The following is a 17,860-nucleotide window of genomic DNA, read 5'->3' on the forward strand; positions in this document are numbered from 1 at the left end:
CTCCCCCTGCGTGTTCCCTCTCTCGCTGGCTGTCTCTATCTCTGTCAAATAAATAAATAAAATCTTTAAAAAAAAAAAAGAATTATTTATTGTTTTTTAGAGAAGGAAAGGGGGTGGGGGGGAGAGGGAGAGGGAGAATCTCACCCCTGCTGTGGGGCTTGATCTCACGATCCTGAGATCATGACCTGAACTGAAATCAAGAGTCAGGCACTTAGCTGACTGAGCCACCCAGGTGCCCCAGAAGGGTTCTTTTTAAAGCCAAGATAAGTCATTTCACTCCTCTGTGAAAAGCCTTCAATGACTCTCATTTTCTTAGAGTAAAAGCCAAAAGGTTTCTAATGACCTAGAAGACTCCTCGCTGTTATTTTTCTGTCCTTTTCTTCCTTGTTTCCCTTGTTCCCTCCATTCTAGCCACCTTTCCTGTTCCTCTAACTCAGTGTATTTCAACTTGTTTTCATTAGTGCCTCCACCAGGGGCAAAAGGGAAATGCCTTTTTAGACATTTTTCCTAATCGACCCTACCCTCACCCCATGAAATTTTAATACCAGGGATATACAGGCATACCTTGTTTTATTGCGCTTTGCAGATATTGCTTTTTTTTTTTTTTTTTTTTTTTTTTTTTTTTACAAATTAAAGGTTTGTGGCCACCCTGCGTTGAGCCCGTCTATGGCATCATTTTTCCAACAGCATTTGCTCACTTCATGTCTCTGTGTCACATTTTGGTAATTCTCATGATATTGTAAATTATTTCATTATTATTATATTTGTTATGATGGTCTGTGATCGGTGATTGTGACTCCCTGAAAGCTTAGATGATGGTTAGCATTTTTTAGCAATAAACTATTTTTTAAAAAAGATTTTACTTATTTATTTGACAGAGAGAGACAGCGAGAGAGGGAACACAAGCAGGGGGAGTGGGAGAGGGAGAAGCAGGCTTCCCACTAAGCAGGGAGCCCAATGCGGGGCTCGATCCCAGGACCCTGGGATCATTGCCTGAGCCAAAGGCAGATGCCTAATGACTGAGTCACCCAGGTACCTCATCAACAAAGTATTTTTAAATTAAGGTATGTAGATTGTTTTTAGACACAATGCTATTGCATACTTACAGACCACAGAATACTGTAAACATAACTTTCATACGCTCTGAGAAACAAAAAAATTCATTAGACGCACTTTATTTTGATAAATATTCGCTTTATTGTGGTTGGTCTGGAACTGAACCCACAATATCTCTGAGGTATGCTTGCACTATATATGTGTTTACCTACTGTTTCTACATCTGTCCTTTTATTTTTTTATTTATTTGCTTATTTATTTATTTACTAATTAAAAAAAAGACTTTATTTATTTATTTGACAGAGAGAGCGAGAGAGCACAAGCAGGGGGAGCGGCAGGCAGAGGGAGAATCAGGCTCCCCACTGAGCAGGGAGCACGATGTGGGGCTCGATCCCAGGACCCTGGGATCATGGCCTGAGCCGAAGGCAGCTGGTTAACCGACTGAGCCCCCCAGGCACCCCTGGTCACTTGATTTTAAAGCCCAGCTCCATGACTCAGGACTCCCTACCTTCCCTCCCCGCTCTATTGTTGTCCATAGTACTTACTACCACCTGGCACCCCTATCTGTTACCTGGCTGGTTTTCGTTGTCTATCTCCCTTCTCGAGCATTTCAGTCCCAGGAGCTATTTGTGCCCCCAGGAACCCTAGATCCAGCCTGTTCCTGGCACACAGCGCATGAGCTCTCCCCATTTGTTGAGTGCACGCGTGCGTGCTCACCTGTGTACGCCAGCCTTCCCCTGGGTGGCTCCGTCTGCCGGCATGTCCTCTTTTCTCCTTTGTGTCAACCAAGTCCCATCCTTGCTTTAAACCTCAAATCAAATCCCAACTTCTCCCTGGCCACTTTTCTGGTTTTACGTCTTCAAGAATTTTATAAAGTTCTTACACCCCACACTCCTGGCAGGAGTCACAGAATTAGAATTAATTATTGAGGCTGAACTTTTTTCTCTTTGGTCTAGTGTGCCTCAAAATGATTCAGGAACCTCCTTAGGCATTTACCTTTTAGCTTCCAGAGGCACTTGGTTATTCCTAAAATTATGTATGTTTATATGCCATCAGAAGTGGGGGGCTTGTGAGTTGAACGCGTGGCCACAAAGAAAAGAGAGAAAACCATTAGGCTGATTAACACTGTTTAAGTATGCCTTGGGTAGATTCAATTGGCCTGGTGCTACTGGAAAGAAAGAATATATTTTTTTGCTGGTTTTCATTGCATTAGATCATGTTGTTTTAACCCAAGGGCCTCAGGAAGTGCATAGTAAATTGGAACACTCAATCAAATAAAACGAGTATGCTTAAGCCGAGTTATAGTTGGTTGAGCCACAAATGCGAAGTTCAAGTTGACATTCCAGCCTGAGCTCATGATGTTATTAGCGAGGAGCCCGTCACAGGGGGAAGGAGCGCAGGGGGTATCAGACATCAACACACACATTTGTTACTTTAAAAGAAAATGAACTTTGTGATAACCTAACTCCTTTATGTTTATTCATTTTCTCGCGTGTTCAAAGGTCAGTTCTGGGTAGGACAGCAAACGTCCATATGTTTTGCCAAATAGACCGTTTGTCTGGTGGGCCTCATCTGATAGGATAGAAATGCCTTAGGGAAAATCACTCTCCAACCCTGCTGTCCCCCCATCTCAGCTCTTCAGTGCTGATGGACTGAGGGTGTGGAGGGATTGTCCTGCAGCGGGAGTGGGGCCTGCAGCCCAGGACCCTTGCGTCCTACCTGCGGGCAGCATTTGGCATTATCGGTATATTGGGGGGAACGTGAGCAGGGAGTCTGAACATCTCAGTGTAAAGAGTAAGCAGTACTAGGGATGCCTGGGTGGCTCAGTGGGTGAAGCGTCTGTCTGCCTTCGGCTCAGGTCATGATCCTGGGGTCCTGGGATTGGGTCCTGCACTGGGCTCCTTGCTCAGCGGGAAGCCTGCTTCTCCCTCTGACAGTTAAATAAGAAATTTTTAAAATACGAAAAAATAAAAATTGAAAAAAAAATAAAGAGTAAGCACACTGTGTTCTCGGGGTTGTGAGTTCAAGGCCCATGTTGGCATGGAGATTACTTAAAAAAAAAAAAAAAGGAGCAAGTAATATTAAAATGTTGCCTCTGGAACAAACGAGTCCCAGCAACCGAACCATGTTTGGGCAGCTGGACTCTTCCAGCACTATGGCAGCCTTTGGGTGTAATTATGAGAAGTCTGTATACAGTGTTTTCCCAAGTGTTCTTCCTTCGTCCTCATTCTCCTGTTCACGTTCTATCCGCAGACATCGGTCCCTGAGAATACTAGGAATTAATCTTCACAGCTTACAAAATGGTGTCTCAGGTGATATTTTAGTTAATCCTCACAACGCTCCTAGGAGGTAGGAACGATCACCGAGACCTCCGTTTGGTAAGTGAGGAAATGGAGGGGAATGGACGAGGCATTTAGGCGGGGAACATATTTTGGCATCACTTCTTAGGTCATATAACCTAGGCAACATGTAGATTCTGGCCAAGGTTTTGGTTTTAAGACCAGAAAGCCCAACTCAGTACCGTGGTGGTTGGGGGCTCCCCACTGGTCAGTCTGGACTCCCCGCGTCCCAGCCCCACCTCTCAGCATCACTGACAAGGGGTGCAGGACTCTGTTCTGGGCTGAGGCTCTCAGGGTAAATGAGCAGGTTTTTAATCTCTCTTGCAAAAGCTCAATTCCAAGAGTCACTGTTTCACAATAAAACAAGTGCAGTAGAATCACTGTAAGGGTCCGTTTGTCCTCCAGTGGAAACATCTAACGTGATCGGTGATTTTTTTGGTTCCTTTTTCCCAGTAAGTAGACCCGAATTCCCTAGAGCTGCCCTGGAGTGTTCAGGAGGAAAGACTCCTCTCAGGCAGGGCTCCCAGAAGGGGTGATGGAGAGCGAGCCTGACAGCACTTCAATGATGCTATTTGGGAAGCTCATCCCTGTTGATGACGGCGGGCTGCCTACAGAGGAGACTGGCCTCATTCAATCCACTTGCAGTGATCACTTTATATTCCCGGTCTGCCAACAATCTCCAAGGACTTGCTGTTCACTGCATTACCTGAAGCCAGAAAGGAATTGAGAAAGTGATCAGAGACTTTAAAAATCAAAACTGAGAGCCAAGTATTTAAAGTTGCCTTTTGACAGTCTTATCCAGGGAGTCCTTGGCTAGGGCATCGGGCTGTGCAGAAGAGTATTTGGTCCTTCTAACGCAGATGACGGAAATGCAATGCAAATTCACTCACTGATTCACTGGGCCGTTGGGAAGCCACACTCTAGTGCAAAAGTAAGGGCTTCTAGCTCAGGGTTCTATTGTGTTAGGACAGTGGGGCACGAGAAAATGGCTTTCTGAATAATATAGCTTTGCATGTGTTAAGTTGATACCTAATCAGCGTTTCAAGGAAATGATTATTTGGTTAGAAACGGTGTTCCCATTACCCGGAAGAATACACTCAGGCCAGCTCCGCAAAGTATGAAGAACACAGAAGGCTCGAAAGCTTTGGGTGAACTGTTGTCCTAAGTGCCCCCTACCCCCACGGCTTTTTGGCTGTGTGATACTGATCAAGCACGTGACCTCTTGCAACTGCAGGTTTGGCCTCGGAAACTGCGGATGGTGATGTCTTCCTTACCCGTAGCATACGATTGTCGGGGGGAACAAATGAAGTAAAGCAAAGCTCTCTGAAAGCTGTAGAGCCCCATCGAAATATCAGTTACCACGACACCCTTCTCTCCGAGACAAAGCGTAGGAGATAGGTTACAGGTTATTTAGGGGCCCCTCGGCAGGGCTGGGTTAGGTGTCTGTCTGGAGGAGCCCCCCTCCTGTTTGGCAGAGCGGATTTCTCTCTCCGGGCCATACATCGGCGCGCCATCTGGAGCCTGGGTCCTCGATGCTCTTGGATAGTGCAAGGCCAGAGGTTCTCGAAGTATGGTCTCCCATCCGCAGCATCAGTGCCACCTGGGAACTCAGTAGAAATGCAAATTCTCAGGCCCCACGGCAGAACTCCTGAATCAGGCACTCTGGGGGAGGAGCCCATTCATCTGTTTTAACGAGCCGTCCAGATGATTCTGACGCTAGCTCAAGTTGGAGAACCACTGAACTAAGTCTTGGAGCCTCTGCAGAAACCAAGAACAAGGGCCCCTTTAACAGCCCATTATCCATCCTGCACAGTATAAGCAGGCAGTACAAAGCAGGCTTAGAATTCTAGAGCTGGGAGGGACTTGAGAAGCCATTTTTCAGGTTGATTCATCCCGTGGCTGAGGATTCTGGAGCCCCAAGGGGTCAAGTGAGAACTGATGGCAAACCAGGCCGAGAGTGGGCGTCAAGATGACTCATGACTCAGTCCTCCATCCCACTGCTCTCTTGCATCCAGGTCACAAATACCACGCAGTTGCTGCTCGACGAAGGGGGTACAGCACGGAGGGGCAAGGTGAGGTGGAGAAGCGGGGCTTGGTTAGACCACGCGCCTCTAGCCCAGAGGACAGGACTCCCAGGGAAGTCACGGCTCCTTTCCTTGTTCTCGGTCTGGAAGCTGAAGTTATCTCCAGGTTCTTCATGATTGCTGGGTCTCCCATCCATTGTCCTCAAAACAGACATCGGGTATGGACTTCAGGAGCCCTGAGGGGTCTCTGCCACTTCCCTGATTGGTGTGAACATTGTGGTTGCTGGAAGGCTGAGATTCCTCATTGTTTTTGCTCCTGTACCCAATGAGCATCGAGGGTCAGGGTCAGGGTCAGGGAATTCCCATAGCACATTTCCGCAGGGCAAGGCCCCGGTCTGAGCAGAAGCAGCCTGCAGATAAAATCAGGCATCAGGGCAAACAGTCACCAACAGCCGCCTGGGCAGGTTGGTTCCTGTAACAAAGACTGCCATCCAAGAATGACCCCAAAACTCATTCCCAGCCATCCTTACTTTGGGCTCACAGGAACCCAGAGAGGTTTGGGAGTGGCAGGGATTCGACCCACTCATAAACAGCCCTTGTTCTCAGCAGTAAAATGTGGGTGTCTCTCTCTCTTCTCCTTTTTTCTTTCTCCCTCAAATTGCTCCATGCGTCAAGAGGTAATTTTACCTTACAATGTTGCCAAAATATTTCGGAGGAACCGTCGCTCAGAACACTAACGATTTCTTCCCGTATCTTTGTTCAAGGAGGAACCGACTGTGATTTACCAGTGGACACAACGGCCCACCACACCTTCCCACCTTCCCAATGGGCCAGAAGGTGAATGCCCTGCACTCAGAGTCTCAGTGCCACTGGTGTGACCCCTGGAGAGCCATCGCACGTCCTCTCAGTCTCCTCAGCTGTGAAATCAGAGACGGAAGTGATTATTCCCGTGATTTAATTTAAAAAGTGACTGACGTGGCCTCACGTAGCTCTTAGTACACAGAGGAACAGTTTGATTAATTTGATCAGTCTAGACTGGCAACTCATGGGGAGCTGGAGGCGGAATTATCCTGTTAGTCTCTTGGCTTTGATCTTGACCCTAAGGAGAGTCAGATTTTCTTGTCCCATGGCGGGAGGAGGTTGGGGGCGGGGGAGTTCCAGACAACATCCATACAATAGTGGCGTGCGTGGCTCTGGGGAAAATGTCAGTCACCCATCTTTCGGTGTTATGTGGATCAGGAAAGGAGGGGATCTCTGTTTGACTCATCCTTGTGGAGGTTTTCTGTCTGTTTGCTTTTTAAAGTTGAAGCCGGCCCCAAATAGTCTGTGGATTTGTAGAAACAATGCATACATTTAGACTTTAGGGATTAGGGGTCATGCTCTGCGGTGGTTCTGTTCAGTTAACACGTTTCCATTTGAAGATACTAAAAACCAAGAAATAAACCGGGATCTTTGAGAATATGAGCTCCCCCTTGGGAAGAGTCCTGGCTTGCTGGTGGGTGACACAGACACTCTCAGGCAAGGGTGTTTTGTGTCGAACAATGGTCACTGTTGCACTTCACGGCATACCAGGACCTGCTACCAGAACCTTCTCTGGGCCTTATGCACAGAGAGAAGCTTGTTCCTTATTGTCCAAAGCCCTAAGAAGATTCTGGGAACAGGGCTCACAGCCCTCTTCCTGATGTCACTGTCCAACTTTGAGACCCGGTCATTAAAATATTGACTCTAAATTTTCCCTGCGATAACCTCGTTCCTTTTTTTAAAAAATTTTTTTAATTTTTATTTTTTTTGCATTTATTTATTTATTTATTTTAATGTTTTTTTTATTATATTATGTTAGTCACCATACAGTACATCCCTGGTTTTTGATATAAAGTTGCATGATTCATTAGTTGCGTATAACACCCAGTGCACCATGCAATACGTGCCCTCCCTACTACCCATCACCAGTCTATCCCATTCCCCCATCCCCCTCCCCTCTGAAGCCCTAAGTTTGTTTCTCAGAGTCCATAGTCTCCCATGCTTCATTGCCCCTTCTGATTACCCCCCCTTCTTTATCCCTTTCTTCCCCTACCGATCTTCCTACTTCTTATGTTCCATAGGTGAGAAAAATCGTATGATAACCTCGCTCCTTGTACCAAGAGCAAACCCCAGCTGCCGGCTTCCCAGCTGGGTGCTACTCCCCTCTCACCACATGAGGGCGGGAAAGACATACGACAGGTCAGCTCCCTTCCGCCGGGGATGTCCACGGATGGAGGAGGCGGCTTTGGGCTGCAAAGACGAATACACTACGTTCTCTGAAAAATAAAAGTGATAATAGATGTGAATGTTCTAGTGTTGGCTAGGGGAAAAAGGGTTAGCCTGGTGGGTTTTTTTTTTAACATAATTTTTCTCCAGAGAAGAATGCATTATTTTAAGTAACTTTAGTGATACACGTGTAAGAATGCAAATGTGTGCTTAAAGAGAGGGTCTCGCGATTCGGAGCAGAGGCCCTATTCCCAGCGCTGCTACTCTTGCTTCAGGACCTAGTAAGGTGCAGGACATCTGGGGAGGTGCAGGGTTTGGGGGAAGACAGGGCTTTGAAGAGCAGCAGAGACATTAGGCTGCGTTATGCTGGTTCTATTCCTGGTTTTGGGGTCCAGTTCCAGGCACACCTCCAGGAGTACTTATCAAGGAACTTAAAATAATGTGTTCGCAAAAGCTGGCAAATAAACTACAATTACATCATGAAGAAAGACAGGAGGGGCACCTGGCTGATTCAGTCAGAAGAGTGTGTAACTCTTGATCTCGGCGTTGTGAGTTCGAGCTCCATGTTGGGTGTAAAGACAACTTAAATAAATAAATAAATAAAACCTTAAAAAAAAAAAAGACAGGAGACCTACATGGGTTCTCTTCCTCTTTTTCTCTCCCTTCTCTACCTTTTTTTTTTTTTTTTTTGGGTCAGGAATGGTGATATGAGATGAAGTAATTTGGGAGGAAGGTCATTAGGGCATGCCAAACAGAATTTGTCTTTATTCCCATTGAAACTTCAATCTGTCCAGTTGTTGACTGAAAGAAGATGGGCAGGGGGCATTGTTGAGACCCTTGTCAGGAAAGAGATATAGAATGCCTTTTGGTGCCATGCTGTCCAGGGCTGGGAGAATCTGTATCAGTTTAAAATGGTTTTGAGATGTTCTCCTTGATGTTGTACGGATTCCCAGACTTGAATTAAGACCCCTCTTATCAGCTGTCTTCAGGTGGGTCATCTGCCCTTTGCAGCCTCAGCTAGAATTTCCTGCCTGTGAACCAGTCCTGCGAGGTTAGGAAGGGCTGGGTCACAGAACTGTGGCTGGCCCATACTAGGCTCATTTTGTAAATTAGAAAGAAGCACCCCTGACAGGCAGTCACGGCAGCTCCAGGGTTCACGGCTGGTTCTGAGAGTCACAGCTGAACCTCAGCCCTCACGCACCCCCTCAGCTGGACATCCACGGTCTTGAACAGCGCAGGGTGGCCTGTGTTGACTTTTAGGTCCTTACTCCTTAGGTGAGTTCCAGTGCCCGGCATTTTTCCTTCTTTGGAAAATGACACAGCACTGTCGTCTTTAATATTAAGGGGAATAATAACCAGAAACTGTTGCTGTAATTATAGCATCTCAGTGTTGAAAGGGACTTTAAAGGGTCACCTGCTCCAACAATCATTTCACATACCCATCACTGGATTTCACCTAAGTGCTTGGGAACCACAGCCTCCCCAGGCTGCCTGTTCTGCCTCCAGGCAGCATTATTGCCAGGAAATTCTTCCTTATTTTAAGTCTGCCTGACAACTTTTAGCTGGCATATGTAGCTGGCACCCACTGGTCCGTGTTGTGCAATTATACAAGCAAGCCTTTTTCTTTCTTTCTTTTCTTTCTTTTCTTTCCTTTCTTTTCTTTCTTTCTTTCTTTCTTTCTTTCTTTCTTTCTTTCTTTCTTTTTCCTTCATCATTGAAAGTCTTTCCTTCACCTGTAATGTTAAACGTGGTATTAAGTGCCATTACCTACCCGATCGCTCTATCTCATCAAAGACCTTTCAAAGTGCTATACTCTGCACTGAGCTCAGCAGTCCCAAATAGTCCAATCAGTGCAGTCTCCAGGAGAACATGTCATTGTTTTGAGCTGGACTTAAACATGTATGAGCACCAAGTCACCCTGTCAAATACTTGTGTTACTATTCACATCTGTTTTTAAGAAACAAAGCTTCTAAAGTATAGATTGGACATGGCTGCTTTTTGGAGGCCTTCTTAAGGCATTTCTTGAAAAGTAGTAACTTTATTTGACTTGATAGAGAAGGTAATGTCACTTGCTCTTTTCGACCCCGATTTCATTTTTGAGGCTGTCTTTCGCAGAACCTGGAAATGCTCTTAGAGATTACTCTATGGGTCCTATCCGATCCGTGACAATACAGCTCTAGAGAGATGTCAGGATGTTTGGCCCAAATCAAACACTGGTCCTTTCCCCTATGTTTATCTGTTTTGCTTCCCACGTGGCTTATTTTGAAGACCCCACTGTTCCCCGAGTTAAGGGGGAAAGGGGCATGGGGTGATGGCGGTGATGGTGGGGTAAGACAGAACTGCAGCCTGGAAAGACAGGCCAGGACCCAAGGACAAGGACAGCGTTGTTTCTGGCTCGGGGTGGGGGGATCTGTCCACACCAGAAGGGTCTGCCCCCTTGTTCTGCTCTGGGACCAGTGTCGGGAGACTAGTCACGAGTGAGGGAGGCGGCGGGGCGAGGCCGAGAAGGGCTGGGGCGAGCCGGGCAGGTGAGTCAGGCAGGTATAATAATTGGTGCCTCTCTGCAGCGTTTGCTTTCTTTCCCCCGAGGGATCTCGCGCTCGGTCTCATTGTCTCTCCGCCTCGCTCTCTCGCTCTCGGCCCCAGCCGTCCGCCTTCGTCCGCCACTCCCAGCCTCGCCCTCCCCTCTCTCCATCTTCTCTTTCCGGACGTTCTTCTTGCAGGGGGGTGGGGGAGGGGAAGGGGGGGTCAGTTGCTCCCTAGAACCGATACTAATATCCCATTGATTGGTCTGGCGTGGAGCTGCTTCTGCTATTCTATTTTCAACGGGAACTGAAACGGGCTTGCCTCTGCGTCCACTTTATCCTTAAACTAGTACGTCCAGGTACTTCTCTGCTTCCAGTCCCATAAGCCGGGATCCAGTAACAACGTGTGGAGGCTGGAGTTAACTTTCCCGAAACTTCCCGGATCTGTCAATCTCCTGACTCTTGCTGGACTTTGGCTGACTGTTGGAAACAAAAAGAGTTTAGACCTGAAAAAGGCTTTGGCTGTACATTACCCCAGACAGATAAATAAATAAATAAATAAAACAAACCACAGACCTTTTTCTTCCCATTACCTGCAACAATCAGGGCCGGAACTCACCTATTTCAGGAAGAACTGTCCGGGTCTTCACAGGATGACTTGAAGGATTAGGAATAAAGGAATTTCAACCCCTCCCCTCCCCAATGCCTGGCCGGCCTGCCCTTTCTACAAACCTTTGTTAAAATTAGGCAGTCACCTAAAAGAAGGACGCAGGATTGTAAACGCTGTGAGGGCAGGACCCTCTTCAGTCGTCTTATTGATGACCCATAAAAAAGGAGTATGGCTCATCAGTACAGTTCATGGCAAATACATCCATAATCAATCAGGATTTTATTGGGAAATGCTTCTTGCTGACAGTGAGTAAGCAACATCACACTTCTTTGAAAAATACTATGGAACCGTAGATGGGTAATCTTTTAAAGAAGTCCTTCACGGGGTAGGAGAAACTTCTTGGGTTTCCCAGAAGATGAGGGGCATGAATTCTGGCTCTTCCTTTACTGAGCAGCTCCATTTCTTGCATAATGATAAGTTAGCCAACCAATTTGTCTCGGCTGATTCTTGGACTATCCACCCGGCATGGGAGCTAACCTGTGTTGGCAAGATTCACGCCGTGTTTAGAGAGATATCATCACCCTGCCAAGACTGGGCTGGCAGTGGCATTATTTCCACTTCAAATGATCAGCGCTGGGGAGAAGAAAATCCTGAACCAGCTGAAGAGTCCTGAAGCTACCATAAATCTGTGCAGATGATTCAAAAACAGATTGGATAAGCTCACTGTTTCTAAGCAAAACCATTTAACATTTCTGTAGGGGTTCACCGCTAACATGCTGATCTCATGTTACTCCCTTAGCAATCTCTGAGACAGCCAGGCCGCCCAGCAGGCTGGTCCTCGTCTTATGGGAGGAGAAAGAGGGGCCCCCGGGGACAATGGATTTGCTGGGGACAACACCCCGAGTGGTGGAGCATGGATACAAATTCAGTTCTCATTTCCTAGTGGATTGTTGTTTCCTCATCAACCAAGTTCAAGGGTTTCCAATTCCCTCGTTGACTTTAATTCCTTAAAAAAGAAAATTTATTCTGGATGACATTGTGAAAGGCATCAAAGGGAATAGAAAGCATAATAGAGGTATTTTCTGGTCTTTATAATCTCTTTGAATAGCCAGAATGAAAAGGGAAGTATAGTAACCATGTTAACAATGCCGTTTCTTTAGAAAACTCTTTTTTTTTATTCCTGTGATTTTATGAGAAATAGCTAAGTGACAGGGCATGGGGCAGTGAGGGTAGGGGACTCTAAAGAAACAAGTGACTATTTTGGCTTTTTGGTTGAAAGCTGATGAATTTTCTTCATGTATTACATATAGACTGCTGAGCAATGTCATTTGCTCATAGGTATGTAGGCACCTCGGCCTCCAAACTACATGTGTGGGGAAAGCTATGTAATTATTCATCCCAAATACCCATCTTTCTCAGGAAATTGATAAAAAAGTTTTTTTCGCCTGGGTGGCTCAGTCGGTTAAGCATCTGCCCTTGGCTCAGGTCATGATCTCGGGGGTCCTGGGATTGAGCCCCGTGTTGGGCTCCTGGCTCAGCGGGGAGTCTGCTTCTCCCTCTTCCTCTGCCCCTTCCCCTGGCTTGTGCTCTCTCTCTCAAATAAATAAATAAATAAAATCTTTTTAAAAATTAAAAAAAAAAAAAGCTCTTTTTGTTGCTGTAGTCAACTAAAAAGACAGGATATTCAAGATTGTTGTATATTCAAAGTAATCCAAAAGTTCCAAGTGGGCCTGCTGTCCTGGCTCTGGAAAGGTTCTGAGTCTTTGGTCTGTGTAGATGAGCTGTCTTCATTTGGTCCCGAGAAGTTTATTTATTTATTTATTTATTTATTTAAAGATTTTATTTATTTATTTGACAGAGATAGAGACAGCCAGCGAGAGAGGGAACACAAGCAGGGGGAGTGGGAGAGGAAGAAGCAGGCTCATAGCGGAGGAGCCTGATGTGGGGCTCGATCCCAGAACGCCAGGTTCACGCCCTGAGCCGAAGGCTGATGCTTAACCACTGTGCTACCCAGGTGCCCCGAGAAGTTTATTTTTGATGACAGCAAACAGTCAAGTGAGAAATTCACACTAAATTAATAATTTAAAGGGACTCACCAGTACTATTTCATAGGCGACTTAAACTTTGCGCATGTGTAGCCTATATGTATATAGTAAGAGTATATGTATATTATGCTTTATGCCGCTGGCCTGCCCACCCTTCCTGGTCTTCCTGGCCCACAACCTTGGTGCGGGGTAGCAGCCAGAGTTTAGATCAGCCGGGAATGCTACCCTAGCTGAACAGACCACGAGCTGAGCAGAAGCCTATGTAACCAGCATGTCAGACTCACTTAGGAATCGGGAATAGGGAAGCCAGAGGGCCGAGGTAGTTTGCCATGGGGACAGAAGGCAAAACCACCTATCTCTTGAGTGTTGCCGCTACGTAAGGGGGGCTTATGACCGGATGAAAGCAAGCAAAAGTTATGACAGAGCAAAAACTAGAGCTAAGGACACGATGCCAACTCTCAGCGAGAGAAGTGAGAAGAGACAACCCTAAGGACAGGAGACCCCAATCTTCTCATTTCCGGTTCCAAGGAGGCTGGCTTCCCAGCAAGGTAAGTAAGGCTTCTTGATTCCCGATTAGCTGTATCCTTACAAAAAGCCTATTGTATCTGTACAAGAAACCCCTCCTAAATTAACTTATCTTGAGTGGGTCTCTCTTTCTTTTAATTAAAAAAGTCTAACTCAACAGTGTACTATAAATGTGCAAATTTTATTTTATTTATGTATTTTTAAAGATTTTATTTTTTAAGTAATCTCAGGACCCAATGTGGGGCTCGAACTCATAACCCTGAGATCAAGAGTGGCATGCTGCACCGACTGAGCCAGCCAGGCACCCCCCCAAGGAAAGTATTGTCAGCTAAGGAGACAGAACTCAAAAATACTGTTCCTTGCATTACCGAATAGCATTCTGGGTCACGGGTGTTCCTCTAAGTAAGGATTTGCTTAAAGTAATTTCTCCACTTTAAAGGATTGATTTACTATTTTAGTTAAAAGGACAAAAGGAATCAAACTGGTTATTTGACATCAGGTAGGCAAAACTAGCAGGTTATTGAAGAATGTCTAAAAGTTCTACTGGCTTAATTATATTAACATAACTGAATAGAACAAAGGCTATGGCTGATGGTCAAGGATCATGCAGAATATATGTGGTGCTATTAGATTATAAATAATACTCATTGTTAAGTTCATAACGCAATGTTTTTTAACCAGGGACATTTCTTTGGAGAGAATGCCAAGCAGACATCATACTGAGTGAGGATCCTGTCCCGGGGCTTGATCCCACAACCCTGAGATCCCAACCTGAGCTGAAATCAAGAGTCGGACGCTTAATGACTGAGCTACCCAGGTGCCCCAAGTTGCTTTAAAAATTCTCAAGAAAACCTCAAGCCAACAGATACTGCAGGATTTATTTGTAAGACCCCATAGCATTTTTGCTAGCTTGTGGGAGGGTGGGCATTGTGGAATGTGACCTTCAGTCTTTTTTCTAGGTCCTATCACATTACCTCCAGGACTCTGCAGTCAGTTCATTTTGGAAAAAAGAAAAAACAACCCCCCCCCCCAAATAAACCCACTTCACTAAATAGCCATTCCTTTAGGCTGGGCTAATCTCTCACTTTGACTTTATTCCAATGAAAGTAAATTTCAATCCTGAACTCCTAACTTCTACTGAGAACAAATGACTTTTTTAAAAAGCTGCTACTGGGAATTCGAAGTGTTATCTAACCTCTGTGGATTGTTAGTTGGTAGAAGATTTGTATAACAGGCAGAAATGTTACATTCTATCCCTAGACTGTAAGAGTTGTTTGTACGCTAGCCAGGGACTTGAACGCAACTATTTCTCTCCGAACAAAATGTACTGAGACTTATTTTTCATCTGCATTGTGAAGAGAGAGGCATTGCTGAAAACGGGGATCACATATAACTTGGGAAACAATGGCCTTATCTGAGTAAGCGGAGATTGGTATTTATATCTTTGTTAACAAAATGGGTTGGACGTAAACCACAATTCCACTTTTTTTTTTTGCTATTTATAAAAAAAAAAAATTTAGAAAGTTATTCTGCGGTAGAGAACAACCATAAAATATGTTATAGCGACGTGTTGTGATTATATATGTTATACACATTATATATAATATATGTCCATATATGTCTGAGGATAAAACATATCTAGAACACTCTTTGAAGGTAATAATATTAAACTATTATAATGTTTAATTATTTCAGTTTGTTAGGGCTAGAATCAGCATTCTGTTCTTAGGTACAGACAGCTGGTTCCAGCTTGTATATTCAGAATTCCCTTCATAAGAGTAAAAAGAATTTTGGTCATTGATTTCCTTGTTTAATTTAAATTTCCAAAAGGCACTAGCTTTCACTATTTTCTCTTCTACTTACCAACCTACGTGTAGGGAAGTAATAACTGAATTAGGTATAAAACGCAAGTAAAATTCAGTAGAGAAGCAATTTCCTCGAGTCTTAAATTGAATTAAAATTGTTTCCTATTCTCTCAACTATCAACATGGCCTCATAATTGACATATTATCCATAAACCAATTTTGACTATCCACATTGATTCAAACACTCTCATTCACTTAAGTTGAAAAGTCCATGTCTGCTCCAAAACCATTAGACAAAGTACAGACTTGTTTCTCTTAAAACTAATTTCTAGCCATTTAAAAGTCTGCCCATTACACTAATAACAAAAACAAGAGTTGAAATCATTGTCTGAAGAATGGATCGTTAAGTTCTTTTTCTGAATTGTGTTTGGAACAAAAAAGTATACACCCTGGAATGATAAAAATCAAAATTAATTCAATAAAATGCAAGTATCATAGTTTGGATCCTTTGGGTTGAAAGTAAAAGAACCTTAAGTAAAAAGGGGGAACTTATTAAGGTGCCTGAGTTAACTTTAATAAGGAACCTAAGGACCTGAAGTGACACCAAATGACTGGGAATCCATTTGGACTTACACCTTTGTCATTTTTCTCTTTCTTTGCAGACAGGTGGGCTGTGAATTTGTATGTCACCTGTGAATTGACCTGGATAGATTGACCGGCATCTCTGGCCAACCATTCAGAAGAGAGTACTTCATCAGCCCAACTAGGGTCATGTGAGTACCTATGGCCAGAGAGACCGAGGCCCCCAGTCGGGCTGCCGATGCCCACTCCAGAGGAATCAGATGTTCTTCTGAAGTGGGGCTGGGAAGGCACTCAGCAAGTGTTTACTGCAATACAACTTTCATCAACACATCCCCCTTAGACTGCCTCCTGTTAAACAAGTATTTATCTCCATTACAAGGAACTATCATTATTTTCTGGATCATCTCTTCCTGCTCCTTGCTTCACATTCTATGCTCCAGCAACAAAGAATTGCTTGCAGTCCCATCTCCCCATCCCCTGCTGACCACCCACATCCCCCAACACAATCAGTAAATGTCACACCTATGTGCCTGTGGTCCTCTATGCTTGTAATGGTCTCTTTGTTCTTTAGGAGTCATACCGGATGTCACTGCTTACAGCAGACCTTCCAGACTTCCCATACCTTCCTGGGCTAGTTATCTCTTCTTTCCTTATGCGTCATAATATTGTGCGCATAAATCTCTATCATCGTCCCGCTCCATTGTTTGCGGTTTACTGTTTAGGTTCTGACATCTTCACAACCCCAGACAGAGTCTGGCCTATAGTGGGCGCTTCAAGATAGTTGAATGAATATACTCTAAAAGTTTCCTTTTAGCTAATAATTGACTCTCTGGAGTTAAAAAAGAGTGTGTCATTACCTGGGAAGTATTGTCTGCATGAGCCCCTTGGAACTGTTAACTTGTCAAAGAATTAGATGTCAGGAAGTTCTAATCAAAGTCCTGCTCAGGACCAAGGGTCAGCCCACCACTTGAGAGATGCCTGCTGTTTACCTGGTGCCCTAACCAGTTTAACCTCCTCTTAAAACGTCCACTGGGTGTGCTCTCCCATCCTTTTAGATGCAGTTCTGAACTAGTGAAGTAATGGGCAGAGCATCAATTTATGAAATTATTTTCTTTTTTCGGCATATAAACATTTTTTAAAGGCCATTTCATTAACTGTACCCTCTGTCTTCTGTGGACTTTCAACTTTAATTTACAAGGTTCACCTTGATTTTTGGTCCTCCAGACATGTATATATTTTTTTTAGCCTCAAAGCTCATTGCTGTACCATGGTCCTAAAGTGTTTGACTTTACATCTCACCCTAGCATTAAATGCTTTTTTTTTTTCCTCTCCCCACCACCCCTTGACATTTTATCAGGTAGGGAAATGCTGGCTGATCCTAAAAGGAAATTTCTCAAACGGTTGACTTTTGTTAATCTCAGTTTATGGGAGGAAGGGATACAAGAGCATTCCCTCAGATAAGAGTTTTAAGTTGAATTTCACCTCCAAAAAAATAAAAACTAAAAAACAACAACAGCAAAACCTCTAGGACTGACTTTGGGTATGTTGGGGGCCGGCAGCCCTGCTAGTCCTAATAAATGAATTAGTATCTCAGAAAGGAGCTCACAGCGGGGCTGATATTGATCAGGGTCAGCCGGTGTGTTTGCCTGCGATTGTTTGGGGGGTGGCTAATTGAGTGTCAGTCTCGGCCTGTGTCGTCTCGCTGGCGCCGGGTGCTTTTGGATTTGCTAATTTTCGTTAAGTGTCTCTAGCCGGCTACTCGTCCCCTGTCTACCCAGGAGAACTTAGCGGCTCCCACTGATCAACAGTCTGTCTGTCTGGGCTTTATTGATCACAGGGCGGGCAGCTGGAGGCGGATGCGCTGGGGGGGTGGGGAGAAGGCTGAAAGCAGACCCCCCTTCCGGGCTCCCGACGGAACCCCCTCCTCGGCCACACGCGAGCCGGCAGGGCTCGGCAGGGGGACCTGGGCCGATGGCACGCCGGGGGGAACGCCACTTGTCCTTGGGGTTCGTAAAGCGCGCAGCGTGGCCCGGGAGGGCTTCCGCCAGCGACCCCTCGGTCCCCCGCGTGTTTCGGGGGCAACAAAAAAGTAGTCACGGGCT

This window comes from Ailuropoda melanoleuca, chromosome 15, assembly GCF_002007445.2.
Source record: "Ailuropoda melanoleuca isolate Jingjing chromosome 15, ASM200744v2, whole genome shotgun sequence".
Lineage (NCBI taxonomy): Eukaryota > Metazoa > Chordata > Mammalia > Carnivora > Ursidae > Ailuropoda > Ailuropoda melanoleuca.